General features: G+C 39.9%; 1 protein-coding gene across 12 annotated transcripts in view; it reads right to left on the reverse strand.

The window, feature by feature from the left end:
* The window catches only part of PTPRM (protein tyrosine phosphatase receptor type M), a 625,500-nt gene that overhangs the window by 434,564 nt on the left and 168,515 nt on the right, over positions 1–22,421 (reverse strand). The window lies entirely within an intron of this gene.

Below are 22,421 nucleotides of genomic sequence, written 5' to 3' on the forward strand. Positions count from 1 at the left end.
CAGCCCTGCTCAATGTATATTATTATTTAATATTGAAAGAAAACATGCTATTGGGTTTTGTAAAGTCTTTATTACTTTTATTTCATTATCTGTTCTACTGGTGAAAGCCACAGGCAATAAATACTGGGTGAAGAATACAGTACAGAGTATCCCCTCATCTTGTGCTAATGTTGTGTCCCTTTGCAATATATTTTAGTAATAAAATTCCCAGAGGTCACATCGAGAAACAGAAAAAGCGGTGATGAGAAAATGTCAATAATAGCAGGCTTACATTAATATTGTTTAACACGTCTAGTGGATTTCTCATACACAGTAATTAACTTTCAGATGAGAAAGGACCAATTACAATTTTTTTAACCTTCTATTAGCAAAATAAGTTACTACTACAGAGTAATTGTAAGGCATTGTATTCTTTTCCATCATACAGCTATTCATTGTTCCTTTTATGCATTAGCAACAAGCCAACATAGAAATTATTTTCTTATGTGCCTAAATAATAATTCCATCTGCCAAAAAAGCAGGCAACAGTAGGAAGGTTTCTCAGAGGAGGGGCAAAGAGTTGAAAGATGAAGTGTGCAGTCCTACTCTTGATAGCTACAATGGCATTAAGTCCCAGGTGTGGTGGGTTGCTCTTCCTGAATCTTCAACTCAAACCTTATTAGGGAGATCATGATGTGTCTTTTCCAAAGGAATCAGCAACAGATATACACAATGTAAGCACAGTTAAAATTATGAGAGTTGTGTCAGAAACTTCAGAGGGGTGTTTTGTTTAAATTGCTTTTATAGATCTACCTGAACCCACTCAAACACCTTGAATAACTCATTTAAAATCTAGATTAAGACCTGGAATGAATTCATTGCCCTTTTTAAGTCCTTCTCTTTCTGTCCAAGGAGGGACCAGGCTGAAGTTGTTTAATGAGAAAAATCACCCTGCCTACAATCAGAGAAACCTTTAGCTTATCCCAACAGTCTAGTAAAAATGTAACAATGGATAACAAGCCCACCAACAGATGTGCCTGTACCTGTAATCATTATGTACCTCAACCAACAACTACATACAACTACATACCTGACAGCATGTTGTGAGTAAGGACCTGGTTGCACACCACTACATTAAAAAAGAAATGGGGATTATCAAGTTCAGACAAACTGTTGGGTAAAATGAATATTTATTCAATGGATAATGGTGCAATGGGAGGGGGGAGACCCTTCAGCTGATGGACTAGTTCTTGTTGCAGCCAGGCTCTTCTACTGCCAGATACTGGCAAACTAAAGGCCCGAACAGACAGGCCAAAATAAAGCTGCTTTGGGTCACTTTGGAGGTATGCTATTTAAATGATGCATGCATCCTAAGAGGCTGGAAGCCGCGCTAAAACCATGCTCCAGTCCTAAGGACTGGAGCATAGCTTTGGCACAGCTTCTGGCCTCTTAAGATGCGTGTTTCACTTAAACAGCATACCTCCAAAGTGACCTGAAGCAGCTTTATTTTGGTCTGTCTGTTCAGGCCCTTACATTATGAACTCTGAGTATGCTCCAATTATGTCTAAAGATATGTAACTGGATGCAAGTTGGTGCTCCTAAAGATCCAGTGGGTAGGATTGTTGAGCATGAGATAGCAAATGAGGAAATTATTCAAACATTTCCATGAGTTTTGTGTTTGTTTTTAAGTACTGTGAGCATATAGCTATTTTGACAATTGTATTTTATGGCCCTTGACTAGGGGCCTGAACTTAGAAACATAGAGTTCGAAGAGGCCACAAGGGCCATCCAGTCCAACCCCTGCCATGCAGGAACTCTCAATCAAAGCATATCTGACAGATGGCCATCCAGCCTTTGTTTAAAGACTTCCAAGGAGAGAGACTCCACCACTTGCCGAGGAAGTGTGTTCCACTGTAGAACAGCCCTTACTGTCAGGAAGTTTCTCAAAATGTAGAGGTGGGCGCGTTACAGACCGCCGGATTGTGGCGGTCTGCTGCCGCCGCCAGTTGCTGCATCCGGGAACCGCAGCAGCCAAACAGCACGGTTCCCGGATGCAGCAAAGAAGGAGCGCGAAAATCACGCTCCTTCCTGGGTCCTGGATGTGACGCCGCGAGGCACTAGTCGCACACTCGCGGCGTCATATCCGGGGCGCGACGTGCGGACGCAGAGTGTCCGCTACTTAAAGATGGCGGCCCCCATGTGGATGGCGCGGTACCATCTCTTACGTGGTCCGTGCGTACTAGGGTTGGAGGCCGTGAGGAAGAGTCTGCTCTTCCTAACCCTAGTACGCGCAGAGCGCATACTATGTGTGCGTTTGTAACGCACCATGGAATCTCTTTTCTTGCAGTTTGCATCCATTGTTCCGGGTCCTGTTCTCTGGAGCAACAGAAAAAAAGCTTGCTCCCTCCTCAATATGACATCCCTTCAAATATTTAAACTTGTCTTCAGTGGTGTCTCAAATTAGAGAGAATGTGCCAAATATTTCATTTATTTTTTCCTGATTAAACAGTTGTTAATACAATCCACTCTCGCTTTACATGGGGGATCCGTTCCAGACCACCACCACCACCACCACCACCACCACCACCACCCCCAATGTGTGTGTCATTGTTTTCATTGCCGGGCAGCTTCAGCTTAAGCTGAAAGTCACCTATGAGCCCGCATATGGTGCGGCTCACTGTATCTGGGAACATTAGGTGATAGGGCTGCCACAAACAATTCTACTCCACAAAAACTGTATCAATCCTATTTAAAAGGCCTTTAATCAGTGACAATTTAGGGGACAGGACTGAATATTTTTTTACTATCATGGCATACATTCTAGTATAGCCTCCTTTTTGTAAAATCACCCAAAATTTTTGGTTTCTAAACTTAGGGGTGAAGCAGACCGGCACAATATGCCAGCTTGGGGGCGTAGCATTTAGACACCGCACACCCCAATGCTGCCCCCAAGCTGGAGTCACGATGTCTGCTTGACCACATGATGGGCAGCACTGCAGCACTCCAGCAGCACGCATTTATACATTTATACACCACATGCTGCAGGAGCACAGAAAAGCTGCTGCCATAGTGGAAAATCTGTCCTTTTTCGGTGCAAAAAGGACTGGCACTTTGCCACTTCTTTTTGTACCGGAAAAGAGCTGGATTGGGGCTGTGATGTGTGGTTGCCGTGGCCTCAATCTGGTGCTCAAAGGGGCGGTGTCAAGCTGCCCCTATACAGCCATCTGTTTCAGCCCTAAGTCCTTGAGTTAGTCTTTATTCAAAAGAAATAAGCTTGCTTAAGTCTCAATGTTCTGCCTTAATTGATTTGTGGATAGGGTGAGTTGTGGATTGGGTGGTCAATCTCTAAAATGAGGAATGCTTGGGTGGGGGAGGTATGGAGGGAAGAAAGAAAATTAAAGGATTAATCTTTTCACTACTCATTATCATTGTTTACTGCTTTCCGTTTATCTCTGTTTAAGGTGATAAATAGACTGATCTGCTGCAGTTCTGTTATACTCCATTTCTCTAGATAAATATGCCTTATTACTCTTCTTTCTGATTGTTTCTTTGAGCCATAAGCTTGACCAACCTTGCTTGGAATAATTTAAAAGCCTATTATATCTAGACAGTGTGGCATAATAGTTTGAGTGTTGGATTACGACTCTGGAGACCAGGATTTGAATCTCACTTAGCCATGGAAACCCACTGAGTGATCTTGGCCAAGTTACATGCTCTCCACCACAGGGGTTCGCAATGACAAACCTCCTCTGAACAAATCTTGCCAACAAAATCCTATGACAGGTTTGCCTTAGGGTTGCCATAAGTCAGAAAAACATTGAAGCCACACAACAACAATTATATTTATGATATCTCTTGTATGTTGCAAGTTGCCTTTATACAGCGGGCCCTCCTCTTACACGGGGTATCCGTTCCAGATCCCCTCATGTAAGGGGAAATCCGCGGATGCTCATGCCCCATTAAAAACAATGGGACATGTGCTCGCAGCTTGGAGGCCACGTATAGTGCGCCCGCGTATGGCATGGGCACACTGTACTAATGCAGAATGGAAAGGGCCAACAGCTGAAAGTTAACTGAGTATGATGCGACCATATCTGGTGTCACCTTTAACAGTTTCCACTTTTCATGCTAGCTCAGTTTCAAGGCTGTATTTATTTTTACATGTGAGCTCATTTTGCATAAATCTATACAGTCATAAGATATCTGGCTTCCTTCTTTTGAGAAGGTGCTTGTTTCTGATGCAGCATAATCCATAATGTTTTACATTCTTCTAGTATCTTCTCTTGGATCTGCACATTTTGGATGCTTTGAAAAAATACTGCCTTAAAGTTATTGTGCTTTAAGTTCCAGCACACAACCTCACAATTCTGAGCAGAAGAATTAATATTTTTAAAAGCATAAAGTTGAACAATGTAACAAATGGGAATGAAGTAAACACTCCATGAAACACGCCTGGAAAATCTTTAGTCCTCCAGATGCTATTGGACTATGAGCCCCAGCCTACCCAGTAACAAGGATGATAGTAGTAGTTCATCTATACTACTATTAAAGAATAGTATAGTGGGCCCTCCCCTTATGTGGGGATCTGTTCTGGATCCCTCCACGTAAGGGGAAATCAGCGTATGCTGGAGCCCCATTCGAAGTAATGGGGCTTGGGCCTGCGGCACACGGCCCATTAGTTCTTCTGGGGTGCGCGAGGGGCACTTCCGGCACGGCTTTCAGCATATGCTGAAAGCTGCGTATGGCGCACCCGCATAAAACACGGGTGCACTGTAGTTCATCTACAGTACTACTACAGAAAAGCAGTAGTTTATCTACAGCTAGAGGCCAGTGGTTTTATGGCCCAAGCTTTTGTTGAGAAACAACAGAAAGTATATCCCCTCGGTTCATATGATATTGGAATAACATTAGTAAAAGATATGAACATAACTGTAAAAGAAACAGAGGGCTTCAAAAGTCTACCTTTGTTTTCCAAATAAGATTTTATTTTTATTCCTTTCTAGAAAATTCATCCTCATGTATCCCCATGCTCTCAATTTGTCCCTTAACATATGATTTTTCTTATTTCTGCAAATTTCATTTCTGACTACAGATTACAAAGATGTTCTGCCAACATTAAAAGTGCTTAAGGCCATTTAAATTATGGTTGCATCTCTCTCTCTCTCTTTCTCTCTCTCTCCATCTCCCCCCTCTCTCTCTCTCTCTCACACACACACACGTACCATTAATGCAGATGATCCAAGCACACTAATATCTAATTCAACTACATAATTCACTAATTCACTAATTCAACTCCAAACATTCTTGGAGGAAACGGATTATTTAGATCCATTTCAAACCAGGTTTATGATAGGATACGGAGTTCAGACTGCCATGGTCGCCTTAGTTGATGATCTCTGTCTAAGCATCGACAGGGGAAATGTGACCCTGTTGGTGCTTTTGGACCTCTTAGCAGCCTTTGATACCATCGACCATGGTATCCTTCAGGATCGCTTGGAAGAATTGGGAATTGGAGGCACTGCATTGCAGTGGTTCCAATCCTATCCCTCAGGCAGATTCCAGATGATGAGGCTGGGAGACAGTTGCTCTTCTAAAAGAGAACTAAAATCTGGTGTCCCCCAGGGTGCCATTCTGTCTCCTATGCTATTTAACATTTACATGAAACCGCTGGGTGAGATCATAGGGAGACATGGGGCGGGATATTATCAGTATGCTGATGACACCCAAATATGTTTCTCCATGTCTCAGACTGCTGCAGTGACTAAGGACAGCATCTCTCCTCTGAATGTATGTCTTAAGGCAGTCATGGACTGGATGAGGAAAAATAGACTCAAGCTGAATCCAGATAAGATGGAGGTGCTCGCTATAGGAACTCCGAATCCAGGGATGGAGATATGTCAACTAGTTCTGGATGGGGTCACACTTCCCCTGAAAGACTGTGTTTGCAGCTTGGGTGTGCTCCTGGACTCGTCACTCCAGCTGTCAGCATAGATAGATAACAAGAGCACTTGTTATCAGCTTCAGCTGATACGCCAGCTGTGACCTTTCCTGGAGCCAGAGGACCTAGAAACAATGGTACATGTGCTGGTAACCTCTCCACTCGACTTTTGCAAAGCACTCTACATAGGCTACCCTTGTGTCAAGTTCAGAAACTTCAATTGGTACAAAATATGGCTGCCAGACTGGTCGCCGGTACATCCAGAGCCGAGCATATAACACCAGTCTTAAAATCCCTCCATTGGCTGCCAGTTAGTTTCTGGGCACGGTACAAGGGGTTAGTTATAACCTTTAAAGCCCTACATGGTTTGGGTCCAGATTACTTATGGGAGTGCATTCTTGCATACAATCCAACCCGCACACTCAGGTCCTCTGGGAAGAATCTAGGCTGGCTGCGGTGTCCCAGAGGGCCTTCTCATCCTGGGCTATGGAATGAGCTTCCCAGTGTTGCACAAGCCACAGTTTAAGAACTGCTGGTTTATACTGATTCCTGATTCACATACTGACACCAAAAAGCATCTTAATATGCCTGTTCACACCACCAGAACCAAAAATATTTTTCTCTGTTTCTTTGAAGGAATAAATATGCATTATTGGAATAATTTTGAATTTTAGAAAGAGGTTTACAGTCTCTCTCTTTTTATTAATATTCATCTGGGTTCACTTTGATGTGCAAACACCACAGTTCAAACACTTAAATTAATACTGGAAAGAGTAAAGAAATCAGCTGGTAACAATTCTCATTGGCATTTCATATAATGGTGACTCTGACTAGCCAATGTTTGGTTGTATTTCTGCAGCTTCACAAACTTTTAACTGTCTACTGCATTCTCCTTGGTGTTTGCTTTGCCCTTAATTCATTTGTTCATCATTCCAGTTTATTCCAATCTTATTCTAGCATCACACTGAACCATCTGTTTCTTACTTTCTGCTCCTTACATTTTGCTTTTTACTTCCTCTCTTATTTGCAAGATAGGTCACACAGAAATCAGAAGTTATGAGTCCAAGAGTGCAATCTTCATTGGCCAAGATGGAAAACTACCAACTGTGTCAACAATAGGTCAGCTGTAACAGACCTCACCCCACTCCAGTTTGGGGATGGTTTAATGATGGTGGGAATTACTTTGAGCTATATAAATAGCCTGGCCAGCCTAAAGATATGGTCATTGCTGGAGGAGGTCTGGATTTAGTATAATTCAGTTTTTGCCTTGCCCTGTCATATCTCTGTACCATTTTTTGGCATTTATGGCAGCAGATCTCAGACAGTAGAGCAATTCTGATGCCAAAGTCCTCTGTTGGCAGATTTCAGAGATCAGACTGTTCATGTCTAATCAGCCAGTACATTTCAACTGGCCAAAATAGCCAAGACCAACTGGATGGGCACTAGGCCAGTTGAGGCTGAGTTCCATCAAAACATCTCCCAGTCTACCATTTGTACTGACAGAATAAATTAATGCATAAATATACCATCCTACCAGTTCATCTTTGAGATAGGATCCCACTGTTACTTTTAGATGCAGGTAATGATGATCATAACCATAACCTTACCTAATTAACAAAAAAATGTATGTTTGTAATAGTATTGCTACCTATGTATTAGTGTTATCTAATTAAATAAAAGGAGCAAAGAGCAACTATGAAAATACTTGTTTTAAAATTCAATTTAAATTCAAAACTGTAACTTTCACATTCTGTACATTAGTTCTCTTGAAGGAAGATGGATTAAATAATTGACACTGAATATGTGTCACAAAAAATTGACCATACGCACCCATACATGGAGATATGTCAGAGGGAAATATGTTGGGTTTTTAGGAATGTAATTAATATTGAACATATGCAGTATTTAGTTCTAATCATATTGAGAATAACACTTAACCTCTCCCAAATGTATTTTTCAATACATGCTAAAAATTTAGGTTTTACTTTTTATGTTTTTTTTTCTTTTCAAGAATTCTCCATAATTTAACAGAAGCATTCTTACACTGAAGTGTAAATAAGTGTAAATATGTTCTGCATTAATTGAAATAAAACAAACCCCTTGGAACAACAGTTTGTCCCATTCTTCTGAATTCGGATTTTAAAAATTCCCTAGCTTCTGACAAAGAACAACAATAAATCAAGCAACTGAATGAATTTACATTACTTTGTATTTATTCAGCAGCTGCAAAACTGCAATGTGCTGAAGCCAAAAGAACATCCCTATGGCAAGCTCTTCTACTTTCCAGCCTGCCTGTTTAAAACATTTTGATACTTGAGGGTCTGCTATCACTTGCTACACAATCCAGCCCATGCTCCTATAAGATAAGACATAAAATATGGATTTAGACAGGGTAAAAGATTTATTCAGTTCACATTTCAACCCAAATTTTCACTTTCTAAATATGTACACAAACTGGAACACAAGAGCAGTGAATTCCAAACCCAAAGATATGCCATCTGTAGGGACAAATTATCTGCCAGAGGAATTTGACTTTTGCCAGCAGATCTTATCTTCTGTCACCTAATCTTAGAGCTTTGCTGATGCCGCAATCTGCTGGCAAAACTGTTCTGCCAGCTAATATCTGCCAGCAGAAAAGCCCAAAATGTAAAGAAATGTGACAAAACAATGGACGAGCCAAGTTATTCTAGATTTAAACCCCCTCCAGTCAGGGATGCAGCTATAATGCCAGCACAAAATTAGGCCAGGTTGTTTATGCAAGGCTAAGTCATTTCCCACAGTTTTACACAGGGAGAGATTTTGATTCAGTACTACTACAGCTTCCTAGTTTCAATTCATTTGTCCCTTTACCATTCTGGTCAGGACTGCATGCCTAGATGTCAAAATCCCAAATGGTATGATGTTGTTGACCAAGAAAGTGTACAAAAGAAGTACATATTTGAAAAGGTGTGTGAAAAAAACTGTATATTTTAAGTAAAGTAGATATTTGAAAACACAAACATAACAGACTTACTGAACAGCAAAATAACGTTATAAAATTAGACTGAGATTTTAGCATTGGGGCTGCCTGTGAAAGATGGCGGCATATATCATGCTAGAGGATGAGTGAATGAACCCCTGGAGTTGTGAGTGACACTGTGAGGAGTTGGAATGGTGTTGCAAGACTAGATGTAGGGACAGAGATGTCATTCAAATTTGCAGTAGGGTACAACTGTATATCCATGTTGTTTCCGGATGTATGTGGGTAATTGTTTAGGATTGATGAACCCGATCTGTAAGCAAGTTAAATATCAGCCACCTTAACCTATGAGAGGTAAGTATTATTGAGAGGGAGCGATCAGGCAGACCCAGCAACATCAGGGATTGCCTGAAGGAAGAGGCTCCTCCCTCTTTAAACTGTCATCTTGGCCTCAGAGGGAGCGATCAGGCAGACCCAGCAACATCAGGGATTGCCTGAAGGAAGAGGCTCCTCCCTCTTTAAACTGTCATCTTGGCCTCAGAGGGAGCGATCAGGCAGACCCAGCAACATCAGGGACAGCCTGAAGGACGAGACTTCTCCCTCTGTCACCTTGTATTTTGTATTGTATTGTATTGTATTGCAATTTTTACTGTACACCGCTATGATCATTGCGGAATAGCGGTCTATAAATAAAACATATTATTATTGTTGTTGTTGTTGTTGTTGTTGTTGTTGTCCAGAATAGAGTGAAGCTTGTTAATGGTACATTTGAGTAGTCTCTGCTAACACTAGAGATGCAATTGTAGGTGACAATAAAAGGGTCTGTCATTTTCTCCTTTGAGATCTGTTTCATAGCATGGGCCGGTTACAGACCAGCACTTTAGTGCATGACGAGCATGCACTAGGGTTACAAAAGGGCGGTGCTTCCGCACCACCCTAACCCTAGTGCGTGCTCGTCACGCACTAAACAGCGGCGGCCCTTCCATACGGTCGCCGCCGTGAGGACGTCATGGCCGCGCCGCCTCTAGACAGGGAGGCGCGGACGTGACATCCTTGCTCCGCGCTAGGGCACTTAGTGCGCCCTGAACACGGGGCAGGAAGGAGCTCCGTTTCGGAGCTCCTTCCTGGTTTAGTCCGCTGGGCGCAGCCTTCAGACGGCTGTGCCCAGCGGACTAAAAGAGAAAGGGGCCAAGCGGCCCCTTTCTCTTCTCCCCGCCACCGCGGGGTGTCCTTGGGGCTTGAAGCCCCAGGGACACCCCTTTTCAGGCTGCGGGGAAGCGGCATTTTGCGGCTTCCCCGCAGCCTGAAAAGCGGTGGATCGGGGCCTCAGCAGCTGCCGTTCTAACCGCTGAGGCCCCAATACTCTGGGGAAAGGGGCGGGTCCAGACCACCCCAAATGGGCGGTCTATAACCCGTCATGGTTTCCGGGTACAAATCTTGCCCTGTCAAATTTATTGGGTTTTTTTTTTTTTTTTAACTTCACTGGGGAATATTGTAGTTTGAGAAATGTCTACTGTCATGGATTGTGAGTCTCTCTCTCTTGAATCTGAGTAAACTGAAGTATCATAAGACTTGCCTTTGAATAACAGATTATGTTATTCATTCTAAATTGAACCTGGAAGCTTGTACATACTGTTTATTGCTGTTATTGATGATATAACATGGTGATTGTATGTCCATTATATAGTTGCATAGTGATAGTGGGGAAAGTAACCCATTGTGTGGATTATTCCAAGATGAGGTTGATGATAAGGTAAATATTATTGAAATCTGCTACAGATAAAGATGTGATTCTCAGGCAGAGGATAGGATTTGATTACAGGAGCTGTAGAACTCTGTTTCAGATAAACCACTCTGATTCAGCCCTCACAATTGTTTAAGTGTGCTGATATACCCGAGGTTCAACTATTATATGCCATGCATCTCAGAAAATGCATAATAATACGTCAAAGCTCGTAATATACTAGTATAGTGTCAAGTGTAGCATGAGACACTCTGACCTACATTCAACTGCTACTCCCAACTGGAGAAGACTGACTGAATCAATGGGATGAACAGAAGGTCTAATTACCATTTAACAGTTGATAAATTAGGTCTGCCCCAACTGGGACTAGCAAATGGATTTGGGCCTCTTTCTTCCTTTTCATAGGGTACAATGCCTTACGGCAACTCTGATGTTTTAAACCCATCTATTTTAGTTTCAGCCCACAGAGATGCTCCATACTTTTTACCTCACTCTGTAGAAACTCTTCATGTCAACACCACAATGATAACAGCCTCAAAAGGGCAACCTGGATGTATTCCGTGACTACAGTTTCTCCAGCATCTACCTGTGTCCCAGAAATAAACACCATCATTACAGTTTATATAATGACCAAGAAATTATTAAAATAAAATTGCAATAAATTTCCAATATGCTGCCTCCAATTATTACAGCCACTGTGCAGCATTCAAAGGCTATCAAACAGAGTGGTTTTTCAAAGTATAATACTTCATACTAAACAGCGTGTTTTATAGCTTTCCAAAATGAGATTATTTTAGGCCATTTTCATTTAGAAACATCACATGTAACAATGAGATTTTGGGACTTTTTTCATCAGCATCTTTGATAGCATCCAAGTGTTAGAATAGGTTTTCAAGACTACACAAAAGAATGCACTGAACAAAGGAAAAACAGTATTTATTCTTTAAAGTATTATGTTACAATTAAAATGCCTCTGATAGCAGCCATTAGTGTTTAACAACAAGTATCAAAAAGAACAATGTGTCACAGTACTCTTTACAGTTAGTTAAGGTACACACTGCCAAAAAGATTAGGCACTGTCGTATTCTTCCCTTATACCCATGGGGCCAGGGTGGGGGAACGCTAAAAACGTACACAAAATAGAAAATATGGGGGGGGGGGGGGAACCACTAGTATAGTGTATTTATGCTGGTACATCTATGCCATAACACCATTTTATACTATGCTGGTGCAAGTATTAAAAATAGTCAAACTCTTGTGGACAGAGGGAGAAGATCAAGCTTTACTCAGACTCCTATGCTCAATCAGAGTTGATACTGCCAACGTTCTAGTGTAATTTTCCACACTGAAAATAAGGTATTCCCCCAATTTAGTACACATTTTTGTAATAGGTTTTTGACTAGAGAACTTTATCACAAAAGTGGAAGAAGAGTATATTGATAAAAGAAGTACAAATGAGATAACATCATACTCAATTGAAATGGAATTAATTTCTTCTATGTCCTTATTAGCTATTCTTGCAAATGGGGATTCGGGCAACTTTAACACCACTGAAATTTGACTAATCTCTTCTGACTCATCACTACCTTTGAACTGGCTCTTTAATTTGACTTTTTACCTTAGCCATGCTATACAAAGGGTTTTTTCAATTGTCCACCAGTTTAAACCCAATCATGGTGCCAGAAAATAATCTATCTTTAGCAATCTAATCCTGTTTTATATTTTACAGAAATCCCAATAATCAAGTCTTTTCACACATACATACATCTCTGACGGTCTATAAACTAAATCACTATAGCAAAATGGAAGCCTTATGCAAATCCCCCAACACCTGCCACTTGGCCAAGCAAAGCAGAGACACTAAATAATGATATGTTTCTACATAGGCATCCCATCCTTTGGAGCATACTGACATGATGGAGATGAGAAGTAAAACTGGGCTCTGTTATACCCTATGGGATCATTCTATGCACAAGAATTAGTCCTTTTCACGAAAGAACTGGGCCCTTTATGTTTGATATGCAACTTATGTAGATTGGACAGTTGGGCAGTACTAATGGTTGTTGGTTGCCTGACCATCCAATTTATACTTCCTTGAAAAATCAAAGAAGCTGAAGTTATTAAAACAATCATCTTTATCCAGAAACCAGCTGAAAGAGTATTACAGTGGGCCCATGGTATCTGCTGGGGTTTTGTTCCAAAACTCACTGTGAATACCACAATCCATGGATCTTCAAGTCCCATTAAATACAATGGATAGTAAAATGCTGTCGCTTACCATCAAATGGCAAAATCAAAGTTTGCTTTTTAGAATTTATATATATTCATTGAATATTTTCAAGCCATGGGTGCCTAAATCCATGGATAAAAAAATCTGTGAATACAGAGAGACAAGTGCATTTTTATTTCTACCATCAACCACTCACAATCCCCAAATACAGCAAACTAGATCATACAATAGCCATCTATTGGTTAGTGGTCTGTTTCTGAGTTCCATTCAAAGTGCCACTTATAATCTATAAAGCCCTATACAGCTCAGTTCCTCGCTATCACAAAAACTGTTCATCTGAATATGAGCTTCCCTGAATCTTTAGATCTTCAGAGGGTGGGCACAGACATGTTTCACAAGGCCATGGAAGAGGGTCTCTTGCTGACTGCTCACAGACTATGAAATTCCCTCTTAAAGGAAACAAGGTTGGCCTCACCTCTGCACCCCTTGTACTGGCAAGCAAAGATCTTTTATTTCTGAAGCCTTCAGCTGTTAACTGATTGTTGCGGAAGAATCTTTTAAGAGGGTGCAGCAATTTTATTATTATTATTATTATTATTATGGGCTCATGCAGACAGGGCAAAAGGAGTGGCTAGAGACCAACTGCACCAGGACTTCAGTGACTGCACAGGCCTACTTCTGAAATGGGCCACCACTGCAGTCCTGAACCTGGCTGCCAGCAGGAGCAGCTTTTTGCCGCTCCTTTTTGTGTTGGCTCTTTTGGGTTGGCGCACTCTCTGTGTAGCTTCTGGCCAAGTTTGAGGTGTGTGTCATATAAACATCACACCCCCAACACAACCCAAAGCTGGTGTTTATGGTCCATCTGTTTCAGGCCTATGTTTTAAATGCTTTGAGACTGTTTTATGTTACTGCTTTCAAACTGGATTGCTTATTCAATTGTTATTTTAACTTTCGCTCCACAGCTGTAGCTGTATTTTGGTTTAACCTATGCTTGGGTTCCATACTCCCCAAAAGATAAAATATTAAATAAACAAATATTAATATATTGAAACCCTCTGATTTTTTAGAATTCACATGGAGCCCTGGTGGTGATGTAGTTAAATGTCTGTACTGCAGCCACTCATTCAAAAACCATAAAGTTGCGAGTTCAGTACTAGCCAAGGCTCAATCTTGACTCAGGCTTGTGTCCTTCCGAGGTCGCTAAAATGAGTACCCAACTTGTTGGGGACAATTAGCTTATAGTTGTAAACCGCTTAGAGACTGCTTAGTTCAGTATGAAGTGATATATAAATGAAGCTTATATTGCTATTGTTAATGTGTGCATTCAAGTTAGAGACAGGTTTAGGAAAATACTTTTAAAATGTTTTGGCACCTGGAGCTTCTTTGTAGAATGCTATTTAATTTTCATTTAGAGACAGGTTTAGGAAAATACTTTTAAAAGTATCTGAGACTATTCATTTCCACAACTTGCAAATGTTTTGGCACCTGGAGCTTCTTTGTAGGATGCTATTTAATTTTCATCTGTAAGATTTATTACCTTACAATTTTCATCTTCATACAAAATTATGAAATTACATGTAGATTTGTTTCCAGTCAGGGGTGGTGCATGCATTATTTTCAGATTTATTTGTTTATTCTGCTGTCAGACAAAAAGAAGTTCCCTATCAATTCCAAACTCCTAGGATACTTTGTTGATTTCTGGCTTGCTATACCTATACAACATCTTGCCTTCTTATCTTTCAGTCAGGCTGCTGTGGGGAAACAAATCCTTGAGGGCTAGTATGGAAAGTTATTATTCTCACAAGGCCATGACCTTTCTCAGCAGATTGGAACATTATCTACCTTCTCTGACATTTATGTGATGTTTGGCACAGGGGAAAAATTAAATTCTATCTGTCCCTTCAGTGACAGCAATTTCTAATTTATTCTATCTTCACAAGAGAGACAGCATATATAGAATTAGAATCAACCTTTTTAAAAAGTAAAACCACATTCTGATTTTTAAAGGGAAGCACTTTTGCATCTGACTATGAATTTAGCTGCATACTGAATTCAAGGAAACTAGAATTAAGAAGTCCAACAAGACATCAAGACCTAAAAACAAGAAAGACCTCTTTTAGTTCTCCACTACAGTTCAGTACTCTGTCACTTTCCTTTTAATGACAGCTGAGTAATTCGGAGTAGCTTGCCCATCTTTCCTGATCATTAATAACTCTGACCAAATCATATTCACAGCTGAAATGTTCTCCATCCTGTATGTAGAATAAGTTATTGGTCCTATTATGTTTACATCCTCATTATTTTTACAAAAGAATGTTTTCCCATAACTCATGCCTTGTACTCTAGAAAAGGGAAATATGGTTACAACTCTGCTTTAGAAAGGTCACAGCTGATAACAGCATTATGAGAACTGTGAATAAATAATGATGACTGAAAATAGAGAAGCTGTTAAAGGCACTGAGAAGGAACAATGTGCAGAGATGGTCATGACCCACAAGGGAATAAACTGATAACCAGCGCTGCAAGAGTTCAACATGTATCACTACAACCTCACTCAGAGGGAAAGTACTCTCCAAATGAGAGATGAACTACCAAGACATACTAAACAAACAAACAAACCAACAAACCGTGGAACATGAAAACAGATATACTAATAAATAAATCTACATCTGATTGGTTTCACTTTTGTTTTTATCCATAATTCCATTTTATACATTTTCTGGTTTAACTGGGTTTCTAAAGTTGAAAAGATAGTATTTAAACCCATGCCTTTTCATAAAATATGCCTCTCAATGTCAATTCTAAAATATTTAAATGGAAGATAATTGCACTGCTGAATTCAGCGTGGTATGAAACAACTTGGATGGCTACATTCCAGTCCACACATTAGACCAAGTAATACATCTCAGAACATTTCACATAAGGGCTCACAAAGACTGAATACATCAAGGAACTTGCCAAGTGGTTTGTCAGAAGTACTGATCCTCAGAGCATAGCTCAAGAAAATCCCCAAATCTGGGAAAGCAAGTGACCCTTGCAGTATTTGAGTTTATTTGATCACGTTCAGGGGAGCACTGTGATCCAACTGAGATGGGATTTTCTGTATTCTCTGTATGCTCTCCCCTTCCTTTAATTTATAATATGTCTACAATCATTTTAACAAGGATAGGACGTTTAGAATAAAATATGCAAAAATAAGCCTAACTTGAACTCAATTTGAATAAACACTTGACCAGTTTCAGCAACACTATTCATGTGGATATCATTTTACCATGGTTGTTGTTGACTGCTTTCAAGTCAGTCTCAACACATCTTTCTGGTTCCTACACTACATTCCAAGACTCATTCACATATAGTTATGTACTCCCCTTGGCCTTCAGCAACATCCTTCCTCCTGATTTTGTTCTCCAATTACCATCGTTTGTCTCTGGAGATGCCCCCTCATCCTCCATAACCACAAAGTTTTGAATTTCAATTGGCATTCTCACACACAATTGGCTTATAAAGCCCGGTCTCTGGAGTTTCCATGCCACAAAAACCCATGTTACCAGCTTCTTTCTCTCAGTTTGCATACTGATTTTCCAGACTAACACGGCTATGCTTTTGAATTGTACTAACATCAATTTATTCATCTTGGCTTCTAGGCAGAGATTAGGCTTGATCTGATTTGTCTTTTTAGCTGTCCATGATATCTGCAGAACTCTTCTCCAGTACCACATCTCAAATGAGTTGATTTTCTTTCTATCAGCTTTCTTGATAATCCATTTCTCACAACTGAGAGGGACATAAATATGGCTGAACTTATGCTTTCTTGCTTTCTGCCTCTGTACATGGCTTTGCAAAAGAATCAGTGGTTACAGTAGACTCATAGAATGAGCTAGAGTAAAAGTGCATGGGCTATGATGGCCCCACTCTTTTTTACTGTGTGTGACCATAGTACACACTCACCCCCTCGCCCCTCCTTTCTCTAGAGAGATACAATGGCCTGTGTCTCAGCAGCAACCTTGAAAGAGAACAGGATCATCCTAGCTAGTATCTCTTTGCATTCCAGACTCCTAGCAAATGTAATAGCAAATGTAGAGCCAATAAGAAAATGCGTGACCATTGCGTGGACAGTGAATGCAACCAATCACTTGATGTTTAGACAATAGCCAATTAACTGCCTGTTGTATAATCATGTGTGTACTAAATAACCAATTAAGCTAATGCTATGTAAACAATGAACTGTGTTTTGCTATAAAAACTTTTGGAAATGGCTATTGGGGGCGGCAGCAATTTTATCACCATCTGCTGGTGTGCTGTTGTCTTGGCCAATCAATGAAGTGCGTATTGCCTATGGACATTTCGGGTTCTCGTGTTGTCACTTAAGGACACTCCTTTCAAATGAACATGTTGGGAATGTTTCCCTAACACAACCATACATAGTGATGAGAAATACAATGACTTAGACAATCCTAATTTTAGTCTTCAGTTGTATATCTTTGCATTTTAGGATGCTGTATTATTCTTTCATAGCTGCCTTTCTTAGTCCTTTCTCAATCCTAGTTCCTTGACTTTAATTTCCATTTCAATTAATGATTGATCCAAGGTATGGGGAATCTTTAACTATTTCAGTTTCCTCATTGTCCACACTGAATTTATGTAAATCCTCTGAAGTCATAAGTTTTGTTTTCTTAATGTTCAACTTTCCTTAGTAATTGACTTTACCGAGTAATTGTTCCTATTTTTTTTTATTTTTTGCTAGTAGTGTGGTGTCACCTGCATATCTTAGATTGTTGATATTTCTTCCTCTAATCACACCTCCTTCAACTGAGTCTAAGATTACTCTGAGTATGATATTTTCTGTGTACAAGTTAAACAAATAGGGTGAAAGAATCCAGATCTTTCTAATTCCCTTTCGTACTGGGAACCACTTTGGCCTGTTACAGACTGCCAAAATAAAGCTGCTTCGGGTCTCTTTGGAGGTATGCTATTTACATGATACATCGGTCCTAAGAGTCCGGAGGTCGCGCCAAAGCCACACTCCATTCCTAAGCACTGGAATGCAGCTTTGGTGCAGCTTCCGGATTCTTAGGATGCATGCATCATTTAAACAGCATACCTCCAAAGAGACCCGAAGCAGCTTTATTTTGGCAGTCTGTAACAGGCCTTTGTTTCTCCATATTCTGTTCTAATGGCAGCTTCTTGTCCTGAGTGCAGGTTACACACAAGGACAATGAAATGTAGTAGCACACCCAGTTCTTTAAGAGCAATCTAGCTTTTAATGATCTATGCAGTCAAAGGCTTTGCTCTTCAAAAGACATGCTGATTTTCTTCTGGAATTCTCTGGTGCATTCCATTATACAACATATGTTTTCAGGTGGTTCCCAGTATCTCTTTCTTGCCTGAACCCAGCTTGCACCACTGATAAGTCTTTGCTGTAGAATTTTGAGCATGACTTTGCTTGCATAGGAAATTAATCCAATGGTCTTACAGTTACTTCAGCCTTTTGTTTCTCCTTTTTTCATCCCATGGTACTGGTAGAAAACAGCAATGGTTATTTTTATGCAATGCTATGTGCTTCTCAGAAGTATCTGCCTAGCTACTATTAGAAGCATAGACTAGAAAAACACTTAAGTTTACTTCAACAGAATCCAAACTTGGTGAGGCAAGCTCGGGTAGCACAAAGCTTCGCTCATGCCAGGGCTCAGGAGCCTCCCTGTACTCTCTTTCACTCTCTCTTTCAGGGAGAGCATAACTCCCTTCAGCCATGTAAACAGCCCTTATGTAATCTTGCAGGAGGGGGCATATACTTATCTATTGACTGGGGGGGGGGGAATTGTTTCTCAATTTTTCAGAAACTGAGAACTCCATCACAAAAATGTTCAAGTCACTGAAACACTGCAGCAGCAGTGCTGGCATTATACTTTCCAGAGCACATTCTTCCCTGGCAGCTAAAGGATCAGAAAATTATCAACCTCAACCAGTCATATTATCTGGCTTGACAGATAATATCATGCCATAAATGGAAGACCCAGTTTCCCCCATGTGTACAAGGATGATGCTCTTGTTGGGATGGATGTCTTCAGTTATGAGTTATGTTGAAGATTCTATGACTGAATGTTCCCATCTAGCAAGGGGGCTGATAAAATAACTGGACAAGTACACACACACACGCACACACAGAGTGTTCTTAGAACAAAAGTGAGTGTGAGAATATGAAGCGGGTGATGTCTGCTGAAGACACCACCACCCTACACAATGCATCTCACGACAGAAAGTCTCTCTCACTGCAATAGATAAGTAAATATTTCAAATATTTCCAGTCCATCAATGGGATGGTGGTATTTTGGCCAATTCCTTATTACATGAGAGACTTTTTGGGTCACAGGCGAACAGTTAACACACTTTTCATATCCATGATTCACTCAGACTTTCTGAAAGAGAAAGGGCCTTGAATTTCAGTTGGCAATATTTGCTTGAATTATTTTTCAACATCTCTGCTTTCAAGACAGTAACTCCATTTGCTACTTTCCCCATGGAACTTTGTGACTGTCCAATCTTCTTGGTCAGATTAAGCAAGACTTGTCATAAACGCTGCACTGATTTATTTTATATTATATTCCATTTGGTATCCATGCCTGATTCCAAACAAATTCAGATTGCTAGACAGATTATACAAAGGCCTCTGACTGAATGCACACAAGCAATAAAAGATGGAATACTACCTGCGTGTGAGGCATAATAAAGAGGCACTGCCCATGCTGTAAAGAATGGAAGGGGAATAACAGCTGGCTCTCAATGTGATGGCACATTATCAGGATAAATGAGCGGAACTATGAAGTACTTTGTACAGTAAACCATTCAACAAAAATGAAATAAAGTAAAATATTCAAAAAGATAGATAGATCTACTTCAACCATAAAATATGTCTCTTGATTAAAATAAACAAAACAGAAATAAAGAACTGTGTTTTATACTTTCCTTAATATTGCCTAATTGATCGTGAAACATTACATACTGTCATTAATTCACTCACTGAAGCACAGTGTCTGAAATTAGGAATGTCACTATGATTTCCTTTTGTTTTTGACAAGGAATTATTGAATTAATTCACTGAATGTTTTATCTAGTTTAATAATATTTTTGCAGTAAATGGTTCAGTCAGGAAGGCAGAATTATCCACAAATCATACATTTAAAATCCACTGCTTATTACCATAGAATTTAGAAAACAGAGACAAGATTTTGCTATATCTCTCCCAATGTCAGACTAATTAAAACTTTACTGCATGGCTACACATCCAACCATGACCACTCAAAAGTTATTCCTGGAATAACAGATTACTATTAGTATTAATAATCCATTCTACTAATGGAATAATAAAGCAACAAAAGCACCAATCCATTCCAATAAATAATATATCCTTCTAATTTATATCAGTCTTTGTATCAAGCAAATTGTGAGGAGTGCACTGTCATATTTTTGCCTCAAAATTGGTTAACCCAGAAATTATCTTTTTAGTGGGAAGTAGAGGGAGTTTAAAGAGTGAATCATAATTCCTAGAGTCCTAATTCATCAATGGGGAGGTGTTTTTCCCCAGCACTCTTTCTTTTCTAAAAATCTTAGCATCTAAAGATTTCACAACGTTGTGGGGGGACCAGGACGTCTGAAACCAGCATTGGAATCTACATGATGCACATGAGAAATACTTTCCCCTCCCCTGCTTTATACAAACTGAATCTTTTCCTAATTTGTCGGGCTAGAAATGATCTTTTCAGTGTGTTGTAGATGGAGTAGTCACAATGAATTCCTGTTCTTCAAAGTTCGAAAGCCATGAGAATGCTTTTTCTCTCCACCAAGATTGTGTGTGTGTGTGTGTGTGTGTGATATCACTGTTTTTTTCAGAAGTGAGTGTTACTGATTCAAAATCAGTAAGCTTCTTCCACATAAATAAGCAGGAAGAAAATCAGCACTAAAAAGTCCTCCAAATATATATACATAAATGTTCTTCTAAAACAAAGCATTGTTGTTTCTTAATGTTTCTTACTATATACGATTGTTGATTCTTTTACATTGAGTTACATTATACTGTTTTACACTGAGCCAGTGTGGCATAGTGTTTTGAGCACTGGACTATGACTCTGGAAACCAGGGTTTGATTGCCATCTCAGTCATGAAATCCACTGCGTGGTCTTGGGCAAGCCACATGCTCTCAGCCTCAGAGAAAGGTGATGGCAAACCTCCACTAAGCAAATCTTGCCAAGAAAACCCCATGATAGTGTTTCCTTAGGATCGCCATAAGTGAAGGCACACAACAACAAACATTTTATTTTGCCAATCCCAATTTGAAATCGTGTTTCCCACTGAATAGGAACTATGAAACTTTAGATGATGACATCTGTTTATATTCATTGATTCAATTAAATTTTAACACCAAAGAATTAATCTTAAGACTCAACATAGAATTACTTAATAAGCAATACCATATGTGTTCATCACTGATTTAAATCACATGTTGATAAACATGAATGTAATCAGAATATAATTGAAAGGACAGACTACTATTTAATAAAGTAGTTTTGCGAGGAAAGAGGTAGTACAGGAGTACCTGGTTAATCTAAAATAATTTAATTCTCCGGAACCGGATGGACTAGATCCAAAGGTATTAAAAGAATTGGAAAATGTAATCTCAGAGACATTGGCAATAATCTTTGAGCACTCCTGGAGCACAGAAGAAGTCACAGCAGATTAGAGGAGGGCAAATGTTGTCCTCATCTTCAAAAAATGAAAAAAGAGGATCCCAATATTTATTGCCTAGTTAGTCTGACATCAATACCAGGAAAGATTCTACAGCAGATCATTAAACAGATAGTCTGTGGACATTTATAAGGAAATGCCATAATCACAGAAAGTCAACATGGGTTTCACGCCAGACTAATCTGATCACTTTTTAATATAAAATTGCCAGTTTGGTAGATGAAGGGAATGCTGTAAATATAGCATATCTTGATTTCAGTAAGACCTTTGACAATGTCTCTGAAGTCTGCCATCACTGCAAAGTTTCAGTAGAGAGAGTGATGACAGCTTGGATTGGCTTAATGAAGCTTGGGGATGGTTTATATACAAAACCCAATTATGTGGCATTGCAACTGGAACCACAGCAGACAAGCAGAAACAGCAGGCTCTTGCAACAAAAGATTACATGTTTCAATTTAGGCACAGCTGCAAGGTATCTAATCCATGATGCTGTCTGTCAGAGATGAACAGGAGGGGCACTGGCCAGTTTTCTGCATTCCACCAATGCCTGAAAATCCGTGTGTCTCTTTATTTAATTTTTATTTATTTGACTGATATCCACCTTTCTCCAAAAAAAATGGTACTAAAAGCAACTTACAATACAAATTAATCCAAGTGTTCTCCCATACACACAACAGGCACCCTGTTTGTTCAAGGTTCAGTTAAGTAGTAATCAGGGAGAGAGTGAATGCAGGTTTCAGCAGCACTTGCAAACCACGGGACTCCAAATACTGTGAGAAGTTCATCCTATCTAATAAAAATTAGTTTACATCCACAGTTATTCTCAAGGTTT

This window comes from Sceloporus occidentalis, unplaced genomic scaffold (genome assembly GCF_023333645.1).
Source record: "Sceloporus occidentalis isolate IW3139 unplaced genomic scaffold, rSceOcc1.0.p SCAF_3, whole genome shotgun sequence".
Classification (NCBI taxonomy): Eukaryota; Metazoa; Chordata; class Lepidosauria; order Squamata; family Phrynosomatidae; genus Sceloporus; species Sceloporus occidentalis.